Source organism: Sapajus apella, unplaced genomic scaffold (assembly GCF_009761245.1).
Source record: "Sapajus apella isolate SASKATOON/1434 unplaced genomic scaffold, GSC_monkey_1.0 scaffold55, whole genome shotgun sequence".
In the NCBI taxonomy this organism is placed as follows: domain Eukaryota; kingdom Metazoa; phylum Chordata; class Mammalia; order Primates; family Cebidae; genus Sapajus; species Sapajus apella.
The window spans coordinates 13,527,192-13,537,531 of NW_022436995.1; the positions used below are offsets into that span (position 1 = coordinate 13,527,192).

At 49.4% G+C, this 10,340-nt stretch overlaps 1 long non-coding RNA gene across 1 annotated transcript in view; it reads left to right on the forward strand.

Annotated features, from left to right (window-relative positions):
* The first annotated feature begins 5,806 nt into the window (after positions 1 to 5,806).
* Positions 5,807 to 10,340, forward strand: part of LOC116527727 — a 7,049-nt gene continuing 2,515 nt past the window's right edge. The window contains exon 1 of the long non-coding RNA XR_004258691.1: positions 5,807 to 5,920. This is a non-coding gene — a long non-coding RNA (uncharacterized LOC116527727). The remainder of the gene's footprint in view (positions 5,921 to 10,340) is intronic.

Below are 10,340 nucleotides of genomic sequence, written 5' to 3' on the forward strand. Positions count from 1 at the left end.
ATGCATAAGCACACACCCATCATTCTGGCCACTGTGGGAGAGGTTTGATAATGATCTCTCTGCATTTCAGTAGGACTATAAAGAAGGTGAGGAGCCTTTATTAATTATGTATCCTACATTCAACGAAACATAATATTTAATTTAAATAATTGCAGGAGGCGTCTTTGATACTTTGATTTGCTTCCCAGATCAAATGGCTTCTCTCCCTCCCTGGCCTGCTGAGTCGATCTCTCATGATGAAAGACCAACCTGGTCTGTCCCCTTCACAGGATTTTTGTCCTAGAAATTGATGAAACACTTTCCTGACTGAGTGTAAAGCTGGGGCTGCAGTCATGTTGCCAGCCTTGACAAGGAAATGCCAAGAAAATCTATCCATTTTATGTTTTCTAAACGACGGGTTGGGGAGACGAGGCTTAGAACAGGATGCCCTGGGTTGCAGCCTGAGAGGTTGACTGCAGGAGGCAGGTGTTTTGTGCAGATGACGCCATAAGCATGGTAATGGTGGATACTACCCTGCCCCCAACCCCGCCCATCCTTCACCCTACATCGGCGGGTCTCCTGGTCTTGGCCACACCCTCCTTTGTGCTGGGAACTGTTCATCTCTGTGGGCTCTCCTGAAGAAAAACCATCTCCTGGGCTGCGTGCGATGGCGCACGCCTGTAATCCCAGCACTTTAGAAGGCCAAGGTGGGCAGATCACTTGAGGTCAGGAGTTTGAGACCAGCCTGGCCAACATGGTAAAACCCCATCTCTACTAAAAATACAAAAATTAGCCCAGCGTGGTGACACAAATCTGTAATCCCAGCCACCTGGGAGGCTGAAGCACAAGAATTGCTTGAACCCAGGAGGCTGAGGTTGCAGTGAGTCAAGATCACACCACTGCACTCCAGCCTGGGCAACAGAGTGAGACTCTGTCTCAAAACAAACAAACAAACATCTCCTGAGATGGTGAAAGTTTGCTGGCCTGGTGATGATTCCAGACAACCCCCAAACACTATAATGCTACAGAACCTTCTATAAAACTAGAACCCTGGCACAACTGGCTAGGAATTCCTGTTTTGACAAAAGCTTCCAGAGTTCAGATAGCCAGAGGGATCAGGCCAAGATCTGATTGGAAGAAGGAATCTGAGTCCTTCCTTAGCTGGGAGCTTCCAAAGCAATTCATCTGGCTGAGTCCAGGCCAGCTGGCTGAATGCATCCCTGGAGTCGCCTCTCTTCCCCTCCTGAAAGACGAGAGACTTGGCACTAAATGTAGGTCAAGTTTCTGTACGAGATTCTTTTCTCTTTTTCCAAGTCAAAGTCTGGGAAGTAGCGGGGCTGGGAATGGTTTGGGACAAGGAGGAGGAAATCTAACATTGAGTGTCTCTGATGTGTTAGACACTATGGCTGGTGTGTGAATGTCATTGCCTCTGATCCTCACAAATCTTGTGAACAAGAGAGGCTTGTCCCCACTTCACAGATGAGGACACTGAGACCTGGAGATAGTCACTAGCAAAGATCACATAGGAAGAGACAGAGCCAGGATTTTAAGCTGCACTATTTGGCACGAAAGGGTCGCCCTTTTCTACTGCACCTGCAACAGGAGAAACGTAAGGTGCAGCCTTCTCTGGCTGGGTCTGCTTTCCCTAACTTCTTGTGTTTTTTTTTTTCAGATGGAGTTTCACTCTTGTTGCCCAAGCTGGAGTGCAGTGGTGCGATCTCAGCTCACTGTAACCTCTGCCTCCTGGGTTCAAGCGATTCTCCTGCTTCAATCTCCGCAGTAGCTGGGATTGCAGGCGCGCACCACCACATCCGGCAAATTTTTGCATTTTTAGTAGAGATGGGGTTTCACCATGTTGGCCAGACTGGTCTCGAACTCCTGACTTCAGGTGATCCACCCACCTCGGCCTCCCAAAGTGCTAGGATTACAGGCATAAGCCACCGCGCCCGGCCCTTCTTACCCTTTTTCAAACACCCTCCAATCATTCTGAAGCTAAAACAAACAACAATGACGAAAACAAAACCTCCTTGACCTTCCTCTCCCTGTAACCACCATTTTCTCTTTACGGGCTGATCACCTCCTCTTCTCAGTTGAGCTACTCGGAAAAAGTTATCCTAATGGTTCATGCCCACTTCCTCACCATCCTCTCCTCCTCCCATTCCAAACCGGCTTCTTCTCTCATGGCTCTACTGCAACTGACCCACCAGGGCCACTAATTAGCCTCTCATTGTTGAATTCATTAGACATTTTCCATTCTCATATGATTTGACTTCTCAGCAGCATTGACTTGTTAACCTCTCGGTCCCTCGTGATAACTTACTTTCCTTTTCTGTCATGACAACATACTCTCTGGATTTTCCTCCATCGTCTTGCCTACTCTTTCTTCATCTTATTTTTGGGCTGTTTCTCCTCCATCCAACCTTCAAATGTCCAAGTTTTTCAGGGCCTGGCCTCAGCCTCTTCCCTTCTCTCTCCATGCTCGTCCTCCCATCTCACCCACTTCCATGGCTTACATGCCTCCATATTTATGTCTCCAGCCTGTATGATCCCCCTGAGCTCCAGATCCATGTATCCAATTGTCGACAGAGGGGTTGGCAAAGTTTTTTTTCTGTAATGGACCAGAGAGTAAATATTTTATGCTAAATGGTGTCTGCTGCAATTAAACTCTGCCACTCGAGTGCAAACTCAGCCATAGACATTAAAAGAACAAATGAGCATGGCTGTGCTCCAGAGAAATTTGTTTATGGACACTGAAATTCGAATTTTACATGATTTTCCTGTGTCAGGAAATAGTGCTCATCTTTTGATTTTTTTTCAACCATTAAAGGTTTGAATCTTATATAATTTGAATTCTATATAATTTTATATAATTTTCACACATCAGGAAATATTATTCTCTTTTTTGATCATTTTCAATCATTTAAAAATGTAAAAACCAGATGAGAAGCCAGAAGTGACCCAAGGGCAGAGATTTTTGTCTGTTTTGTTCACTGCTGTGCCCCAAGCACCTAGAACAGTGGCTGACACACAGAAAGGGTTCAACTGACAAGTGTTGAATCAATGCGTGCTGCTGAGGCTTAGCTTCCTTCATGGGGAGGGAGGGCAGGATCTGCAGAGACAAAGAAGTCATTGCTACTCTTAAATTAAACTCTTTAAAGCAGTGGTTCTCGGCCCTGGCTGCAAGGCAGAATCCTTGCAGAATTGATCAAATTGATTTAATCATAAATTAAATTAATTGAACTTTAAGATCAATGGGTCAATTAAATCAGAAGTTCTGGGAATGGGAACTTTTCAGGTCCCTACAAAAGTTCAGCCAAGGTTAAGCACCACGGCTTTAAAGCGATAGAAATGACAATGGTCAGAAAAGCAAGACTTTCATTTGTAAAAGTCTGGCTTTGTGGGGCGGAAGAAAGCATGCATGGACTCTGAAGATCCCGAGCTTAGATGACTGACCTTAGGTGGGTGTCTGAGCAGGGAAGAAAGCAGAGCATGACACAGATGGAGATGCAAGTACCACTGGTGGCAAGAGACGAGAACCAGTGAGGACGTGGAGGAGGCTGGCACCTCAGTTCCCGCGACATGGTTCAGACTAGGGGTGGGCTGGGATGTAAAGGTGGAGAAGACTGTCTCATTTCTCCCAGAATCCGTGAATATCAATGGGGGAACACTGAAGCAGGGAGGACCTGAAGTGCCCTCTCACTCCATCTCATCCCGCGACCCTTTCCCTTTCAGTAGTGTGTGAAGGGAGTAAGAAAATGTTCCTCAGCCCTAGAGAAGGGCCACACAGGTGGCTGATGTTGGGGTCCACTATGTTGTGAGGCAAGGGAACCCAAGAGACAGTGGGAGGGACAGCTCCAGGCCAGCGCAGGCTAGAGATAGGCTCAGTCTTAGAGGATTGACTAGGTCCGTGATTGCAAAACTGGGTGGTGGGTCAGAGAAAAGTGGACCATCATCCAATTAATCCGCTGAGAAAATGCAGCAATGGACACTGTTGCCAGAATGGAGGGAGAGCCAAGGCTGACACTCAGACAGACCTAGTCAGCTCTACAGGGCTCAGCACTCCCTGGATCCACAATGTCTTCCAAACCAGGTTAGATCTGTGTTTTTCTGTTCATATAACTCGCACAATCGTCATCCCATGGTGACGTGAATATTGCTCAATGATTATTTTCTATCTAAACTGTAAGGCCCATGAGTGCTAGGACCACGTCTGTGCCCCCAGAGACTAATGCAGTGCCTGGCACAGGGGCATAGAATATTGATAAACAAAGGGAGGATGAGTGGGAGTCAGGCCCTTAGTCCTTGGCTGAGTTGAGCTAGGATCCCAGGTCCTGGGTTAGCTTGCAAAATTCATCAAGGTGCTACTGCAAGGAGGAAAGCCTCCTCCTTGGGTTCCTTGAGGACAAGGCCCACACATGTTTGCTGATTTGAGCAGGTCTGGGCTTGTCTCTGTGTGACTGGGCCTTGCATGGGATTCCTCAGCCTCAGACCCAGGTGTATGGGGCTGGGCCACATGTCACACTGTGTCCTGCCTCAGCCCTCTCAAAACTTGGCTCCCCTGACACCTAGAGGGGTCTTGTTCTGGCCAGGGGCTTTCCCAGCTCCTTTCCTGCCCCACTCTGCCCTTCCCATTGGCTGAAGGGCTTCTCCCCACCTCCTTCCACCAGGGGCTCCTGACTTCAGCGTCCTCCCAGTCTCTTTCCTGTCTCTGGACCGAAGGCCCCATAAAAAGTCACTTTGGCCTCAATCAATAGACCATCTCTTCAACCAGGGAGATGCTGCTTTGCAGAATGGAGCCTCCAAGGCTGGGCTGGGGGCAGAGCCAGCCCTTGCAGACAGCTCTGCTTTCCCGGATGATGCATTAGGCTGCATCAGCAGACTTTTGCTCTTTATGAGGACATATATGACTCCCCAAAGAAACCTTAACAGAGAGGGAATTGGGAAGGGGGAAGAGTGGGGAGAAGAGTGAAGGAACATCATTCTGAAAGTTCAGAGAGGCTGCTCAGGTTTGGTTCTCTCTGCCACCTTCCTGTTCCTTTTCTAGAGTCCATAAGTGCACCAGTAGCGTTGTGCACCTGGGAAATTCACTCACACTGTGTAAACACACAAGTTCACCCAGATACAAAACAACACGAACATGCACACGTGCTCTGTGCTGTCACCCATCACTGTCACACACCTATGATGCTGTCCTTTGGGCTGGGGGTGCTGCCTCTTCTGTCCCCTCCCCTCCATACTGCCCGGTTAACTCTTGGTTCTCTCATGCCTTGGCCTACTTTTCAATCACCATCCTCAGGAAGGCCCTGGCCTGGTCCCCTGGTTAAAGGCTCCCCTGGCACATGTACCTCCCTCTTTTGAGGCATTTTCTGACCTTGGAATTTGACATTTATTTGTATAGTTAATTGATACATGCCTCACCTACCAGGCTGTAACCTGCAAGTGGCAAGAACCACCTGTCATTGTTCTGTCTTCCACCCCGAGCATGCTGTCTTGTACACAGCAGGTCCTCATGGAATAACTGCTGAATGAATTAACGGATGTGATAGGCAGCTTCTAAAACAGTCCCCCAGTGCTCCCTGTCTCCTGCATTCATCCCCTTGTGTAATCCCCTTCCCTTGAGTGACTCACTTCTAATGAATGGAAGACAGCAAAGGTACAGTGGACGGAATGTGTCCCCCAGACATTTATAGATTGGAATCCTAACTCCTGCTGGGATGCTATTAGGAGGGGGCCCTGGGGAGGTGATTAGGTCGTAAGGGTAGGGTCCTCACGAATGGAATTTGTGCCCTTATAAAAGGAACCCCAGAGAGCTGTCTTGTCCTCTCTGCCATGTAGGATATGAGAAGGTGGCAGTCTATAACCTGGAAGAGGAGGACCCTCACCAGAACCTCACCATGTCGGCACCCTGATCTCAGGTTTCCAGCCCCCAGAAGCGTGAGAGGTAAGTTTCTGTTGTTGTAAGTCACTCCTTAGTCTCTGGTACTTTGCAACAGCAGGCTGAATGGACTAAGACAAATGGGGATAGGTGTTGCCTCTGTGATTAGGTTCCCATCCTGTCCTCTCTCTCCTCACCTTGCCTGCCCCGATGCAGTCGGCTTCCATGTGTAAACTGCCCTATGGAGAGGCCCATGTGGCAAGGAGCTGGGACTAACCTCCAGGTGACAGCCAGTAAGGAACTGAGGCCCTCAGTCCGCCAACCCATGAGGAAGCCATGCAGTGACCCACAGGAGTCGAACTTTGAGATGACTGCAAACTGGGCCAGCCCCTTGGTTGGAGCTTTTGAGAGACTCAGAGCCAGAGGACCAGGTAAGTTGTACAGGATTCCTGACCCACAGACAATACAAGATGATAACTGTTGTTCATTTAAGCCACTAGATTGGGGTCATTTGTTATGCAGCAATAGATGACACAACAAATGAATGACTGAGAAACACAACCACCCACAGCCTGTCATGCACTGACGTCTGTCTTCATCACGCAATTTAATACATTCAAATCTTCCCTTCCACACAGCTCAGCCACTTTACCATACAAGAGCAATGTTTTACATACATGCATGCACACGCACGCACACATACTCACACACCCCCACACACCCACACACTTTTTTTTTTTTGAGATGGAGTCTTGCTCTGTGGCCCAGGCTGGAGTACAGTGGTACAATCTCAGCTCACTGCAACCTCTGCCGCCCGGGTGAAAGCGATTCTTCTGCCTCAGCCTCCCCAGTAGCTGGGATTACAGACATGCACTAACACACCTGACTAATTTTTGTACTTTTAGTAGAGACGGGGTTTCACCATGTTGGTCAGGCTGGTCTCAGACTCCCAAAGTGCTGGGATTACAGGTGTGAGCCACCGTGCCTGGCCTCACACACTTTCTGAAAGGCGCTCTCACTTTTTCTATTTTTGCTGGCTTACTACCCCATTCAGGTGGATATCACCCAAAAATCCCACTGTGTCAGGCCAGGGTGCCAGGCCCACTTGGAAACCACCCCTGGTCTGTCGCTGAGCCCATCATCCTCATGGACCCTCCCTCCTCTCCTTTTCTGTGTTACCGCTGAGGCCAGAGTTCCCGACTGCCCAGCGATCTCAACACGAGGACTCAATGTTAAGGCTAAGGAACCCCAGCAAGGAGTGGGCAATTGCAGGGGAAGTTGTCCCTCGAGCACCCCCCAGCTGCCCGGCTCTGCCCCGCACAAGGCCGCCTATGCTCCTGTGGCTCAGCCCCTCTCCTGCTGTCAGCTGCAGGCCTGGCCTGGCCAGCGTGGAGGAAATAAAAGAGAACTGTTCTCGGCCTGGAGCTTCCACTAGGGCAGCAGTGGGCGGTGGCAGCACACCCTCCTCCCCTGTTGCTTCGCTTGCCCTGTCCCAGCCTCCTGAGGCTCTAGAGGGGAGTTTCTTCTGGCCCGGGGTTCACGGGGCCCTCCTCTGGGGGTTGCATCTATAAGTAGGACCACCACTTAAACTATAACAGAAGAGGCTCACATTTCTGGTGCGGAGACTCTAAGCCAGGCAGATTTGCCAGCAGCAGCACAGTATCGTTTATTGGGGGGTGGGGAGGGGAGTGAGGGGTGTTGACAAGTCAAAGTCCAGAAAGCCTGCATTTTCTTCTCCTCTCTCCCTATCATTGACCCAGAGGGCCTGCCTCGCCCAGGGCCTAATGAAGCTATGAAGAATTCAGAGCTGGCTTTCCTGGGAAGCACAGTCGAGGGACACCTGTAGGCATTTTGCTTCTTGCTTTCTCAGACCTTGTTCTGTCTTAAATCTGCTCTCTGTAGGCAAAATATGGGGAAAACGGAGCTCTTCCATCAGGCCCCACGACCCTCTTTTGGGGAAAGGAGTGGCACAGGCTGGTCATCTAGAAAGACTGTCCCTCGGCTATGCCTCTTATAGGCAGGTCCCGGGCAGTAGGCTGAGCTGTTGCTCATTGCCTGTCACCTCTGTGGAGCCTCTGCTTCTGTCCAAGAGCTCGGATAGCAGGCTTCTGGTCTGGAAGGTTCTTATTGGCACTAGCAGCGTCACAGGCACTCACTGGGGAGGGGGCCAGGTGGGGCTGGAGTCTTGTTTGAAAAGCAGAATTGGGATGGCTTTAGAATAATCAGTGGTGAATCCTCACATGGCCTCAGTCCCTGTGTCCCTGAGTCCTGCACTCAGCATGTTGTGTGACCACGTATCTGTGTGTGTTTGTGTGTACAGATGCTCCTTGACTTATGATGGGGTTATGTCCCTATCAGCCCCATCGTAATTAAAAAATATTGTACGCCGGGCGCGGTGGCTCAAGCCTGTAATCCCAGCACTGTGGGAGGCCGAGGCGGGTGGATCACGAGGTCAAGAGATCGAGACCATCCTGGTCAACATGGTGAAACCCCGTCTCTACTAAAAATACAAAAAATTAGCTGGGCATGGTGGCACGTGCCTGTAATCCCAGCGACTCAGGAGGCTGGGGCAGGAGAATTGCCTGAACCCGGGAGGCGGAGGTTGCGGTGAGCCGAGATCGCGCCATTGCACTCCAGCCTGGGTAAAAAGAGCGAAACTCCGTCTCAAAAAAAAAAAAAAAATATTGTAAGTTGAAAATGCACTTAATACCATGATAAACTTATCTAAAGTAGAAGCATTGTAAGTCCAACCATCAGAAGTTGGGGCACATCTATAAAGGCGATAAAAGTGGGGACTCCTACCTGGCAAGTCCCCCTAGGTAAAGATATTGAAAATTTTCCCTAATGCAGATGCAGATCATCTGTCGCCCATCTACCGATCTAATCCCTAACGAAAATCCTCTATCTATCTATCTGTCTATCTATCTATCTATCAATCAATCATCTACCTATCTCGCTATACATCTATACATCTATCAATCGTCATCTATCTTCAATGGCCAAGTAGCTGTGCATATTATCAAGGAGCTCACAATCTTGACATGAGACCAAATTACAAAGACCAAAATCACAAATGAGACAATTAACAGATACCATGAGACTGTTACCCAGTTATGCAGTTGCGCTGAGATCCCTTTTATAAATGCCCCAGGGATTCAGAAAAGGAAGTCAGAGGAGCTGATAATGAAAGTTTCATTAAGGAGAGGGGATTGATTGGGGCCTTAGAAGTAAGAGAGAGTTTGAATGGACAAAAAGTGTGTGTGTGTGTGTGTGTGTGTGTGTGTGTGTGTGTGGCGGTGGCAGGGGAGAGGTTGTTCAGGGGGCAGGGATGGGGAGGCCATGAAGAAGGGCCCAGAGGCAGGAAGGATGGGAATGTAGGAGGAGGAGGGAAGGAGACAGCTGACCACATGCAGAGCATGGGGGGATGAGAAGCTGTGAAGTCAGGGACAGATTGTGAAGACGTAGTGTGGGTGGCAGCGGGGCAGGCCGTGGGTCTCTGGTCCGTGTCAGACAGGGGACGCATGAGTGATCTGAGCCCAGGCACAGGCCCTCCTCACCTGTTCTTCAGCCCTCCAGGCAAAATGTGGGCACTTACCAGGTAGGGCTCCCCACTTTTATCTGAGTCCTAGACCTACTTCAAGCCTCTCTGGGCTGCCTTCTGTCTTCCCTTCCATTTTTACTCAGCTTTCCAAGAGCCTCTACTCCTTGTCCTGCAGTCCTGCCACACTCCAGCCATTTGCTGTCTTTGTGCTCCTGTTGACACAGCTGAGCACTGCCCCAAAGCCTCCCACGGCCATATGCATTGGAGCCACTGTAACTTCACGTTCTCCAACAGCTCGCTCCATGACTCGTAATCTTTCTGTGCCTCTGTCCTGTTCTCCACACAGGCCATTCCAATTCTTCTCTCAGACTCCAACTGCACCATCCCCCTGCCTGCTACTCTGCAGCCCCTGTCACCATCAGCAATAACCTTGCAAATCCCCCAGCTTCCTGCCATCAGACCTAAACCACTCTAAACTTGCAGCTGTATTTTCCTCCTCTCCTGACACATGGATAAATCTGAGCCCTTCTCATTCTCAGGGACCACTCTTCCCTCCCTAGCTTATATCTGTAAGCTTTACTTACCTCTGCACTGGTCTCTTCCCATCAACATTTCAATATGTTCAAGTCTATATTATATTAAAAAAACCCTCAAGTTTGCCCTTTTACTTTCCATCTTTCCCCCTTTATTTCCCATTTGTCATCTTCTCTTTCTTTCTTTCTTTCCTTCTTTCTTTCTCTTTCTTCCCCTTCTTTCCTTCCTTCCTTCCTTTCTCTGCCTTCCTTCTTTTTCCCTCCCTCCCTTCCTTCCTTCTTCTTTTTCTTTCTTTCCTTCCTTCCTTCTTTCCCTCCCTTCCCCCTCCCTTCCTCCCTCCCTCCCTCCCTCCCTCCCTTCCTTCCTTCTTTTTCTTTCTTTCCTTCCTTCCTTCTTTCCCTCCCTCCCCCC